Here is a 13878-nt window from a genome sequence, read left to right as displayed (position 1 = left end):
TGACCAATCAGACGATGCGTACTATGTTCATTTATGCTATAATCCTAATTCAGCCATCTGTTAATGCACTAATACAGCTCTTTTCATCAAAACTGCCCTGTTAAAACACCCACACGTTTTAATATCTAAAGAATTCTATTCCTGGTCAAGAGACTTAGTTGTTAGTCGTTTTCTTCTCTCTTCTCATTTGGCGAGATCGTTTTTTCAAATCAATCAGCTTTTCAGGTTGAAAAAACGAGATTTGTAAAGACCTGTATTGAGATCATCGGATCACACTCGGGCGTTCAATTCCAAAGGGAAGTGAAAGGGCTTTTTTGACCGTCTTGAGAATTAGGTAATTTGCATAGTACATCCCTATACGAAGTATTTGATTAGAAAACTTACTTATTTCAAAACTTTTAATTCTAGTTCATTGACCTCATAGAAAACCAGGTGGTTCAGATGGTGCTGTCACGAGAGGGAGAGGAAGGCATGCCCGTGATGTTTTAGAAATGGCAAGATGTTTTTTTAGAAGACTTGGGAAAAACCCAATAAATCAAAACTTTTTAAGGAGAGTTTTTGCGAGTATGGCGTACCAGACAAAGACTAACAAGCAGTTCTTTAGTGTCTGAATCAGGAAAGGCCTCCTTTATTTAAAACCTATGGCAAAACTGTGCGCGGTCAAGATTAAAGAAATCTTAGGGTCAACCAAACATAACAGTAATCAAAACAATTGCAACACCGTAGAATCAACAAAATAAGCAGAAGTACTCTTCGCGACAAAAGGTGTAACAGCCTCTATATATTTTTCCTTCTCTTTTTAAGAAAAAAAATAGTAAGTTAGAATGGAGTACAGAGATCTTAGCCTGCCGGATGATTAAAAAAATAAAAAGGGAAATGTGACGTATCTTCTAGCAGTCTTATGAAACGTAACTTTTGCCAAAAGCTTACAACCATTAAGACTGAATGCTTCTGATTTTGCAGATAATTGAAAATTGCTAGCAAAAAAGATTTTTTTAGGGCAAGGCTGTTAAATCAAACACTTTTAAAGTTGTCAAAATAGGGGTTTCGCACAACTAATAGGGTAAAGCCCATGTTGGAAACGATAACATTTGCTTTCAGGGTAAAGTCCCGGGTCCGGCGTTAAATCAATCCAGAACTGTTATCTTAACTCTTAACTCATAGCAGGCTATCCATTGAAATTGTAAAATATTTCAAAATATTTACAATCAAGATCAAAAATTTATTTTAGAGCAGCCTGAATAGGAATGCTTAATTAAAAACCCACTCTATCTGGCAAACTGTTCTCAATGAAAAACTTGGCAACTATTGCACAACTCTCTCTACTATCACGTACCTTTTTACGGAAACTTTGCAATATGCGTTTACACGTATGTAATTATGAACTTTGAGATTCCGAAAATTAATTTTGCTAAATTCAGCTTTCCATGTTATGCTTCCTTCTTGTTTCCCTCATTTCAGTCGACAGGTGTACCTTTGTTGAACGCGATGTGTTTGCAAAATTGACCTGAAAAGTGATAATGATAGCAAGAATGAATTTTTGTCATATTTATTATAATTATTTTGTCTTTTTATTATAATTAAGAAGGGATCTTGAAGATTCTGTCTCATATATCCAGGGAAACAAGGCAAAAGGTAAAATTAATTTTGAGAAGCGCGAAACTCTGATATCAATGTGATCGCTATACCTCTACCAATGGAATCGAAATTTAAGCAGTGAACGAGAAGGAAGTTTTTGAATTTCACCTTAGGTTATAACAGAGAGACTTCAGTCAAGGATATGGCGTGAATTCCAGAGAATCACAGGGTAGCGTCGCCTAGCCGTCGAAGGATAGCTAGTACATAGGGCCCCAAAACGAACGCACAAGCACCACGTGTAACAATCCCAAGTGTTTAATTTTACAAGATACAAAATGGAACGTAGCCAGGTAGCGATAAATAAGGTAGTTGCTGAAAATTTGGTGTGATTGCGATAGCAAATATGGTAGAATTATGTGGTTCGAACTAGAAGGTAACAGAAAACGAAACGAAGCTAATCAATCTTACAAACGATGACACAGCACAATGACCTATTCTTGAAATCAACTGAACTAATAGTGAAAGAAACGATAAACTAAATCGAGCGTAAAACAGTATAGGTAACTTACTTTGGTAGAGCTCCTAGCGTACTTGAAACGCACGGGTAGCGGAGTAGACAAAAACAGTTATACAGTAGCGGAGCGCACGACCTCTCGAAAGCTATCAAAAATTGTTCTTTCTTTCTAGCCAGCCCGTAATATGAGCAAATGACTGACATAAATTACATAACAATTTCACACCAATTACAGTAATCGACAAAAATAAACCGCGACATAGATAAACATTAACTAAGCATAGACAATAGGCGGTTAAGCAATAATCAAAGGAGGATCAGTCGGGTATCCCATTAGCCCTTGCGCGTTATTATCAATGAGAAGGTGTCACATTGCATCAAATTCGAGTGCACGCGCTGGAAAGTTGACTGAATTTTAAATGGCTGTTTGTCCTTATTCAGGAGCACGGAAGGTGATTTGAACGGTTTTATGTATTCTTGTAACAGTTAAGTTGACTTGAGTACTTTAGTACTCGAACTTACTCTTCTCTAAATGGAACAAAAAAACGCCTTTATTATGAGTGGTATGCACGACTGAGTGGCTTTGTTTATGCGCTTTACTTTAACGTTTGATCGATATTTGCCTGTTGCGCTATTATTGGTTGGTACTTAAGCATATTATTCCGCCTGGTGGTGCCAGAATAATGGTCCTTTTCAATATTAGCGAAGGTCCCCTTAAGTCCCCAAATTTTGTAGGAATATGTGGCCGTTAAAAATTGCTTAAATTGGCGCCAAAATTTTGACGTCTTTCCTCGACTGGTGTATCACCCGGCCCGCTATTGATCGATCGATAGCCTTTGCTATCCGTATATTAAATGCCCCATTTGGTACATCTGTGTAAAGGTTTGCTCCTGAATTAATGTTAGTATCTTGTGATGGAGTGTTTTCTTTATTTCTTTTGGTAACTCGAGTCGCTTGCCACTTCTTCAGAAGACTGGCTTTTCACGGCGATTTCTCCTTTCGTCGGGTAGCAACTGCAATTACAATTTGAGACTTGTAAGTCTAGCCAGGGCATTTCTGGGATGTTGTTTTCTCCTTCATATTCGTCATAAGGTCAAATATCGGAAGCGGCAAGAGACCGATTTTCGACGCAATCGAAGTCGAAGTTATAAGCACTGAACGTCTTCGATCTTTGCTTTCATCCTCTAGCTGTTTGGGTAAATTGAAAGAATATCACATTGAGAAGCTGGAAGTCTCGGACAACAAGCCAAATTGGAAAGTTTGATGTAAGTCTGACTATCCAAATCCAAGCAGTTGACATAAATTAGTGGCAAAAGCGAGAGCACTTCACTGTTGATCTCAACTACCTCCATCTCGACTGAGTGATTACGTGACTAGAGCGAATTGATAATATAGTTCGAAGCGTGGAACTGTGGGATACCTGACTAATCCTCCTTTGCAAAAATCTAAAGTACAAAGGAAATAAATAGCGTTTTAAAACTAACAGATGGATCGCACTTAGTAAACAAAAAGACCCCACCACCCCTGGTGCTATACGTACTTGTATAGTCGGTCTCATCAGGACCAAAATGATTCAGATATAGCGCGATTGCATTTTCTCTGTACAAAAAATAACACTGCTGGAAGCCTTTGATGAAAGAAACATTCAAGATATTTCCAATCAATGTCATCTTCACTTAAAATTAGAATTAGAAAAAAAACCTAGTGTACTAATGTTTCTTCTGTAAAGACATCGTAAGCAACATCAGCTTTTTAGGGACTGTCATTTAGAATTATAACATAACTAAAGTAAAGCGCGCGCTCTGATTGGTCAATTTAGCGTCCCCCATTTGCCCATGGGTGTACGCTGGTGACGTGAGCAAATGCAAAGACTATTTTTCCGCACGCGCTTGTTTTTTCTGGTCACGTAAGATTTGTGAAATAAAAGGGAACTCTTTAGCTACAATGTATCAATGTTATGTTATAAAACAAATGGTAAACACCACAGCGTACACTATTGAGTTATAGATGCACTTGGGAGGTTTGCTAAGCACTCAAGAAGCTAGAGTCGCACTCGACTATCGCCTCGTGCGACTCTTACGCTTCTTTCGTGCTAGCAACCTCCCGCGTGCATCCATAACTCAATAGTATACGCTGTGGTGTTTACCATTTGTTAAATGGATGCACTTGGGAGGTTTGCTAAGCACTCAAGAAGCTAGAGTCGCTCTCGGCTATCGCCTCGTGCGACTCTTACGCTTCTTTCGTGCTTAGCAACCTCCCGCGTGCATCCATAACTCAATAGTGTACGGTGTGGTGTTTACCATTTGTTAAATGGATGCACTTGGGAGGTTTGCTAAGCACTCAAGAAGCTAGAGTCCCTCTCGGCTATCGCCTCGCGCGACTCTTACGCTTCTTTAACTATTTGTTAGTGGTTAAACGGCAGATTATTACACTGCACGTCCATGACAGACGCTCTGTTTTAAAAGTTTCGAAAACCTTAAAAGTTTGCCAAAGTGTTTTTACTCGTTCCCTACTGATGATACATTGTGGAATATTAACTGCTACTTGGGAGGGCGAAAAAATAACATAGCTTTGCCTTGCTTTGATAGTTAAATGGGGGTATTGTTGGGTTTTCATGATCGCATGAAGAACATTTAAATAATTAGTTCTCAGGCGATAATCACTGCTGAAAGTGAAAAAAAAACTAAATATCAGGTATTTTTCTGGGGCCCTACGAGTTTCTTAGGTTGATTAATTGCCCCAATTTACTGTGTCCAGCTTCAGATGCGTTCCTAAAGCTTTCATTTTTTGATTTGTGACAGGTGGAATGGTTCATGGTTCCTTTTGATTGATATTCTGGGCACTTTTCAGTTTTGTAAGCATGGCATACCTTACAATAGGCTTCCACTCAATACCCAATACAGACACTACTTGAATGACGTGACATGTTGTCTGGAAGAATAAATGGCTCACCAGTACTATTATTGTATGTAAGACGAACTTGCACAGTCGCTAAGACCCTGTTAGGGTCGCGTGTGATTACTAGTGTCCCAGATAAGTTTGAGAAAAGAAAGCGAAGGAAAAAGCACTGTAGTGACCGGCACACTCGGGAAATGCCAAAAGTGAACAGCCGCCAGACACTGCCTTGAGCTGAGAGAGTCTGGTGAGATAAGTAACCCAAACCTAACTAAGTCTCCACCATTCAGTGAAGGTCGCACCCATGACAGACCAGTAGTAGCCCCATGCGCGAACGTCGTCCGCCTTTGTAATCACAAGATACTGAATACTGACTTTTCAAATAGACTTTTCTTTTTATTTGTATTCACTGTAGCAGTTTGCTTTATACAATGGTTTGCTTTAAAAACCGGACAAGTACAACCGAACTATTTTACAAATGGACACTTGCTTTCTTGAACTACTTTTAGTTATCAATGAGATTAGAATGGTGAAAAAACAAACCTAGATAATCTAGGGACATCTCCATGCTCTTCTAAGAACGGAGGAATCCCTTTCCCAACCCGTTGTTAAAACCCTCCCTAACTATGGGAATACTTAGAAGTACTGAGATCTTGGGATCTGACATTCGGCATCTTCAATTCATAGAGAGCGAAATAGAGAATGTCTAAGTATGAGAAATACTGAAATATACAATTGCAAGTGCCTTAAATATGACTCGTTGGTGAGGATGGCTCGAAATGTCTGAAACGAGACCCTCATGGCACCTGGCCTGGCTCACAGAATAATGTGTGTAGGCTGTAAGGGTTGGTTCATCTCTGCACGGTGGTGAAAAGGAAGATGTATCATTTGGTCTGGAACATGTGATGTATCACAGCTTTAAACCCACCTTAGAACACGAACTTCGAGTGGGACGAGGAAAAAGTATAAGTTACAAAATGTGATTTATAGCGGTATTTCAACAACTGATTTTAAAGTTCAACTTCGCTGCATGAGTAATTGTAGCTTTTTACAAGTAGAGCGCCCAGTCTTTACATTAATTACTTTACGCTGGATTTTTCCAACTCGTCTAGGGCTTTCAAGATCAGCTTGTAACCTTCTGAATTCTTGAGCTCTTCGACACTGATTCCCTCCTCATCTTCACTTGACTCTGAATCCTAAGAAACAGACAGAAGGATATGATTATTCGTCATTAGCGTCCCTGGATAAAGACGTTGGATGCAAGTGCTTTAATGAACTAGACCTAAGTCCCCCAAGGAGGGGCTCCCAATGGGGTGATGGCTTTCACGGCTAGTGGTTAAAGATTTTGGCCAATTTACGGCTAACGGTTAATATCATTCCATTGTCGTTACCAGATAGTTTTTTGCGTTTCACTATTTCTACGACCATCGGTTAAAATTTATCAATTTCAACGCCATACGGCTAAATTTTTTGGCCATTTTACGGCTATTGGTTAACCCCGTTTGCTTAAAACAGCTTTGGAAAATTGTTTCCTCAGATAAAAACTACACAAAGGCTAAAACTTTTCTCCAGCTCAAAGTTGGTAACATTGCTTCTCTCCCTTTTGACTTTGACGCGCAGATCGAACTTTCCAACCTTGTAACATAGAGGGCAAAGAATCTGAATATATGAAAGTCATATATGTGTACTGCGGTTTCAAGAAATGTATGAATCGAAAGAGATCCTTGCAGTAATATGAACACTACTAATGTAGTAGTAAAATAAGGCCTGAAAAATTATTATATGTATATTTATATATATATATATATAATTTTTTTTTTGGGGGGGGGAAGGCTTATTTCACTACTACATCAGTAATGTTCATTACTGCGAGCATCGCTTTCATACATAGAGGGCAAAGTTACCAAGTGCTGATTGCCTGATACACATTTTTCCATAAATTTGATAATGGTCTCGGGAAAAATTACTTAAAACTCAGTAAAACCATAAAAAAGCCTTGATTTATTTTCCCTTAAGTATTACAAGTTCATCGAATGCTTCTTAGAAGGGTTGGTTTCATTATTTTGGCGGTGTGGTACAAAAATGAAATTTCATTTAGCCGAGATTTGCGTTTTACAGTTCATTGTCGCCAGCTGAACACTAAAATAGCCCCCTACGAAATCCGCTAAAGCGTGCACTCATGAGGACCTTCTTAATAACGTAAAGTTTTTCCCTTCATATTATAAACAAACAATCGCACGTTTCTCCCTAAAATGAAGGATAAATATCACTTCTGTTTTCAAAAGTTCTTACCAAATTGACATCTTTACAAAAGTGTACTGCGATTGAAGGAAACTAAATGCACCACAGCCGGACACGAAAAACCCTTAAAACCTCTAAGTGGAAGAGAGGGGATAGTGTAACCCCAACCAAGGCATTGATGCCACCTTCGGAGTTTCAGCTTATCCTATGAATGACACATTATGCACAGTTACAAAGGAAAATATGCGAATACAGCTCCAGGTAATACCTGACGTGAACATGACAATATTTTAAGAAATAAAAGTAAATAAATGAATAATACATCAATTTGAACGAAAACGAAACCTAACGACTTATCAAGACGAAGGCTGACCGTAGAATGCCTCGCCCTACTAACGCCCTCAACTTACTAACCACGATCCCATAACTCTCCGCGCACCTCGCACCCGACTCCACTTCTCTGACACATGCCGGCAAATATTAATTTATGCTAATTTGGATGATCACAAATTACATATTCGGCGACTTCTGAAAACACAGGTGATATTTATCCATATATGAATTTTGCTCGTCCCATGCAATTACCTATACTTAATGAGCTGGCGAGAATGGAAGTTCATTCGCAGATCATTGGAATTGCTGGACAAAGATAACAAGTCACCTGAACGAGATCAATAAAAATTTACAAGTGCCCAAAAGTGTCAAATTGAAGTGGAAGGCTTTTTTCGGAGAATGGAGAACTTCCTAAAGCGACCCAGTTGTAAATATTGGTTGAGTGGGAGGGCCGATCGGAAATATACTTGGCTTGCGCGAGATCATGCACGACCTGTATATACATGCTATGTCATAAAAGAATTGGTTCATGCTTTTAACTTTCCGTATATCGAGTTATGGATGTACTCTGGAAGCTAAAAGAGCTCTCGAGCAATTCTTTCTCTTCTCTTGTGCTCTCCAAACTTCCCGCGAGCATCAATTGCGCAATTATTGGATGAGAGCATGATATCATGAATAATCAATGCCGAGGTCCTGGTAGGTAGGTTACTAAACTATCTTTGCAGTAAAATAGTTCAAAGAGAGACGTAGTCGTGAATAAGAGGAAGTATCCTCGATGCATACAGTGCTGACATTCTCCATGTTACTGCCGCATGGCTGTATTTGTTTCTTTTGTTTGTTTTCTCGTTTGTACGCGTATTTTTTTCTCTCATTATCGCATTCTTTGTGTTTTTTTCACTTTTGTGTAATCAATATTCTGTTAGGTGTTTTCGCATAATTTCGTCTCGTTAGGGCTTTTTACATGCGTTTTTTAGGGCACTTGTGCTTTTGCCATCGCTACGTTTCATTTATCCAGTTCGCTTACCGTCTTCTCCGTTTTTGATTTTCGTGTTCCTAGCCGTCCTAGTCATACAACGTTTATAACGCTTGCTTCGCATCGCTTTTCGCTTGTATCGTACATTTCATGAAATCGATTAAACTACATGTAGCGTGTTGGAGGTTTGACTACAATACTCTACTTTGGTCCGGTACATTTTCTTCAGTTCATTCTAGTGTCATAGAGGTGTTGTTCAGCGCGTTAATTCAACAAATTGAATTGCAATTGATGGTTATTTTATTTCTATCTTGAATGCCTCAATGCCTCGTACGTATGACACAGTTCACCTTTAAACGCCCACCTCATCATCGACATTGATGTACTTTTTTGCCTCTTTCTCTCTCTCTGCTCTGGTCCCATAGATTTTCTTCAGTTCATCCTAATGTCATAGCAGTGTTGTACAGCGTTAGTTTCAGGAATTAAGTTACAATTGATGGATATTTTCTCGCTATCTTTAATTTTTATACAATATCCTTTGTAAAACGTTTTGTCATTTTATTAAATAGTTGATATTCATATATCATATATCTTAAATTTTTCCATAATGCGTGAAATTATGAAGAGACGCTTCTCTTTTGTGTGCTCCGTATTTATCCTAATTTTACACCAACTTTGCTACTTGCATAATGATTCAACTTTAACGAAAAGCTGCATAAAAGCATATGCACCCATGCATCGCTTTTGGAGGATGAAAATTTTGGATTATCTGCGATGAATTAGTTGCATTCTTTCGCTGGCGCACAAGTAATTTAGATATGTTTGGATGCTACATCTATCGTTGTGATCACCGTAGCTTTGCAATGGGCGTTGCGGATGATCTTTTCTGCAGGTTGGTATCGGAATACAATGTTACTCTATCAACAAATTGTGTATTTTTTGGGGGTGCAAGGCCCAAGATCAAGCGTCATAAATGTCCATGCAACTATTACTCACATGCATCGGCTACTTTTCATCTTCCAGTACCTTGGTTATTTGGTTCATTAACTGAACCCGGCCCGGAACCCCATCGTCACTTCACAAAACGATGCACAGTGAAATGTAATCATAAACGGTCAATACAGGGTAAGGATTTGCTAATGGCCAGCTGCATGCACGATCTTTCAGAAATAACACAGCGGATTTTGTGGACTACGTATGCAAAAGTAAGATCGAAGTTTTTGCCATCACTGAAACGTGGCTCTGTACGAAGGATGAGAAGTGTTAGAAAGTGAGGCTTGTCCTGTTGTCTACAACATGGTAGATTGTCCTCGTTCTAGTAGACATGGAGGTGCTGCTGCCCTGATTTACCGCGGTTCACTTACCGCTAGGAAGATTGATGCAGACGGGAAGGTGCCATTTGAGTTTTCCGACTGGTTTGTCCAATCAGAACCTCTTAAGCCTTCATCTTTGGTCATATACTGACCACCATACCCAGACGATCCTATAGAAACAACTGAGACGTTTCTTGTTAAAGTAACGGGTTATGTTGAGTCATTCGTGTCATCTAAAGCGGAGTTGGTCATTTTTGGAGACCCAAACATTCATTGGGACAAATGTATAAAGGCTAAAAGTTTCTAAAGAAACTGTGGTGCTGCGTCGGTGGGGATAACAAGGTAATTTGGTTATATCAACTCAGTTCAAATTGTAAATTGGCCACCGAAATAAATAAAAAAGCTGACGTTTCGAGCGTTAGCCCTTCATCAGAGTGAATGGTACATTCATTGGGACAAGCCTGATGACTGCGATTCCATTAAATTATTAGACCTCATTAGCTTATCTGGACATAAACGATATGTAGTTGAGCCCACCCACACCTGGGCCATACTCTGCCGGATTTGGTCATAACTCGGCAGTCTGCTGAGATTTTTAAAGTTCCTTCCCGAGCTGACAGCTTTATTTCTAACCACGGGGATTTTCTATTTGAGCCGCGCAGAACTATCTCTATCTGCCAAAATTATTTAGAACAGAAAGTTGAAATCCATCGCTCCTCTCGTCGTTTTCCAGTGTTTTATTGCTGAGGATAGTCGCAAACGCATCGATGCATATATATAATGCATATATGATGTCGCTCCTCTCGTCGTTTTCCAGTGTTTTACTGCTGAGGATAATCGCAAATGCATCGATGCATATATATAATGCATATATGATGTCGCTCCTCTCGTCGTCTTCCAGTGTTTTATTGCTGAGGATAGTCGCAAATGCATCGATGCATATATATAATGCATATATGCTGTCGCTCCTCTCGTCGTTTTCCAGTGTTTTATTGCTGAGGATAGTCGCAAATGCATCGATGCATATATATAATGCATATATGATGTCGCTCCTCTCGTCATTTTCCAGCGTTTTATTGCTGAGGATAGTCGCAAATGCATCGATGTAGATAATCGACAGCAAAACGAAAACACTAATTTTGGGTGAATATATTAACCTCCCTTCACCGACATTTTTGAAAACGCCTTACTGTGGTCGTGCAGCTGGCAGATATGTTTTTAGTTCTTTTTAATATCTATAAGACGTATGAAAAGTGGAGAGCTGTCGGGAGTTTCGTTTAAGTTTTGTAACTGGTAACTTTATCGCTAGTTTGGATCGAAATCCGTTAATCACAAACTTCATGCTGACCTCGTAACCTTTGGATTTCAACATCCAGAAGTAACTGATCAAAGATTGATCTCTTAGTGAAATGTGATACATCGTCAGTACGCGTGCTTTATAAAATTGGCAGCTGAGCAACTTTGCATTGCGAAATTGCAATTTAAAATGTAGTATTAAAGTTCGTAGTGTATCGAATAGTATGATTTAGCAGAGGGTGAGCCTTTGTCTGGTCATAGTGAAATTACCCAAGCCTTGCCGTGATGTTTCAGCGGAGAAGAAAGCTGGTAGAATGAAATCCGGTGCTGCAGCCGACAAGATTAGAAAAAGAAGCTGAAGAGAAAGGAAAGTTATTCGCTGTATATCTACAAAGTGCTGAAGCAAGCTCATCCTGATACTGGAATCGCAACCAAAGCCATGGGCATAATGAACTATTTCGTTAGCGACATCTTCGAGCACATAGCTATGGAGGCATCTCGCTTGACAAAGTACGCCAAGAAGTCGACAATGAGCTCTCGCGAAATCCAAACTACTGCACGCTTACTTTTGCCAAGTGAACTTGCCAAGCACGCTGTCAGTGAAGGTACGAAGGCTGTCTCCAAATACACTAGCAGCGAATGAATGATAAGTGCGACCGATATTTTTATCAAAAGCAAGAGGTTTTTTAAAGGCACCATAACGTCTGTCCAATTCTCTGATCAACCAGTTATCGAATGTTGTTGTTTATTTTGTTGTTACCGAACTTGAGGTTGAATTATCCAAGATGTTGAGACGACAGGAATGCCAAGATAACGTGCGTTTATCGACAAGTTTTCTAACTATTCTGAAATAACTTTATGTATGAATATGACACCGTCCATTGTAGTTTTGTGAAGTGTGAAAATAACCAGCCATTCATTGACAGATGTCGACTTTAGATTAGCTTTTGTATGTCGTGTTATGTTTGCTTTCACTTATATTAAAGAGGAAGGTGTTTCAGTCGGAAAATTTTCTAGTGACGTGTCTCTGACTTTTGACATGCACGCCTTCCAATGCTCACTGAGTTGCAGAGTATGGAATAATCTTACGAAAGATGCACAGATTGCTTGTGGCGACGTGCTGCAAATTAATGTTTGTTTACAATGATTATTACTTATTTATTACTTTATTTATTTCTTGCCCTCCTCCCGGATCAATCTACTTTAGAATTAAAAAGTAAAACCTGCTTTTTTTTTATAGTTTTTCAGACCCATCTCACCATATGGATGATATTATTCGAATCCAAAATTGATTCCTCCAATCCTAACAGTCAATTTACCACCCATAGTTACGGGTTGTACAGAAACGAAATAAAGAAAGGAGGAGAGATCCTAACTTACGTATCCTCTGAATTAATTTGTAAAAGAATTACGCTAGAAAAGAGCTACAAAACCATCAAGCCTATGGTATTAGACATCCAATTAAAGGCGAAGACAGTTATTGAGATTGGCCTGTATAGACCTCCAAAAAGCTTCACATTATCGTATCGACAACAGCTCGAAGAAGAGTTAACCACATATGCAATTGGGAAAATGTACAAAGGGAATCTATTGTATTGCTTGGTGACTTGAATCTTGATCGTCTTCGACCAGCAAGCAATCATCAGGAAGGAAAACTACTTTATGATCTACAAGAAACGCATGAGCTTGACTACCTCACTTCTAAACCGATCGGAATTCAGAAAATTGGAAAGCGAGTGAGTGAGACACTCATAAATGTTATTCTCACCAACCTGCCCGATGGTTTCACCAAAAGCGGCGTGGTTGATCAACGGATGAATGACCACGCCCTTGTCTATCTTTTTATGAAGGAAAGGATAGCCAGATCAAAAACAAAAGTGGTGAATTTTCGGTCAAGTAAAAACTTTGATGAACAGGAATTTAAGAAACACTTAGCTGCCGCCCCGTGGCATGTCGCTGAAGCTTTTGATGATGTTAACGATCAGTCTGAAGTTTTCAGCGTACTGTTATTGGAATTGTAGACGAACATATGCCATGTAAGAAAATGCATGCTAGAGACGACGATGTGCCAAATATGAAAACTGAGTGAAAGGAGGCAATTAGACGAAGAAGAAAAGCACGCAGAAGATTTTATAGGACCAAAGCCACTGAAGACTAGGAACTTCAAAAAAAGTTACAGAACGAGGCCACATGTCTCGGACGCAAAGCCATTAAAGATTATAATAAGGCTACGTCTGACGACCTCAGAAATAAGCCGCACAAGTTCTCAAAACATTTATGCCTTTACTTGGCTCAAAAAAAGTGAAAGAATCCTTTGAAATAAAATTGAAGATTAATAGCTCAATAATCACCAACCAGTTAGATATTGTAGAGACTATGGATGATTATTTCTCAACCATTGCTGACGACATTGGCCCTGCCAACGGCGCGACGTACTCCACACTGCGGGAGCATGAAAGAATACAAGCCATTGTGAATCAAAAATTGTCCATTGATGATGACCAATCCTTTTATTTCAAAGAAATACCAGTGGCTGATGATGCTAAGACTTTAAAAGACATTGATCCCAGGACAGCCTTTGTATTACATCATACTGTAAATATTTTATTCATCTACTTGCGATATAATTACTCACGTTCAGTTACTCATTGATTGAAGATGGCATAAGCGTGCCGAAACATGTCTCTCAAAAAAGTTGTCTATTTACAATGTTAGTATTATTCAAACCGATCTAC

General features: G+C 39.1%; 1 pseudogene; it reads left to right on the top strand.

Annotated features, from left to right (window-relative positions):
* Positions 1-9830: 9830 nt before the first annotated feature.
* LOC148724722 (histone H2B pseudogene) lies at positions 9831-13104 on the top strand (annotated as a pseudogene).
* The last annotated feature ends 774 nt before the right edge of the window (positions 13105-13878 follow it).

This window comes from Stylophora pistillata, chromosome 8 (genome assembly GCF_964205215.1).
Source record: "Stylophora pistillata chromosome 8, jaStyPist1.2, whole genome shotgun sequence".
Lineage (NCBI taxonomy): Eukaryota > Metazoa > Cnidaria > Anthozoa > Scleractinia > Pocilloporidae > Stylophora > Stylophora pistillata.
Note: the sequence above shows the minus strand (reverse complement) of the source record. Positions and strands in the feature narration are given on the sequence as shown.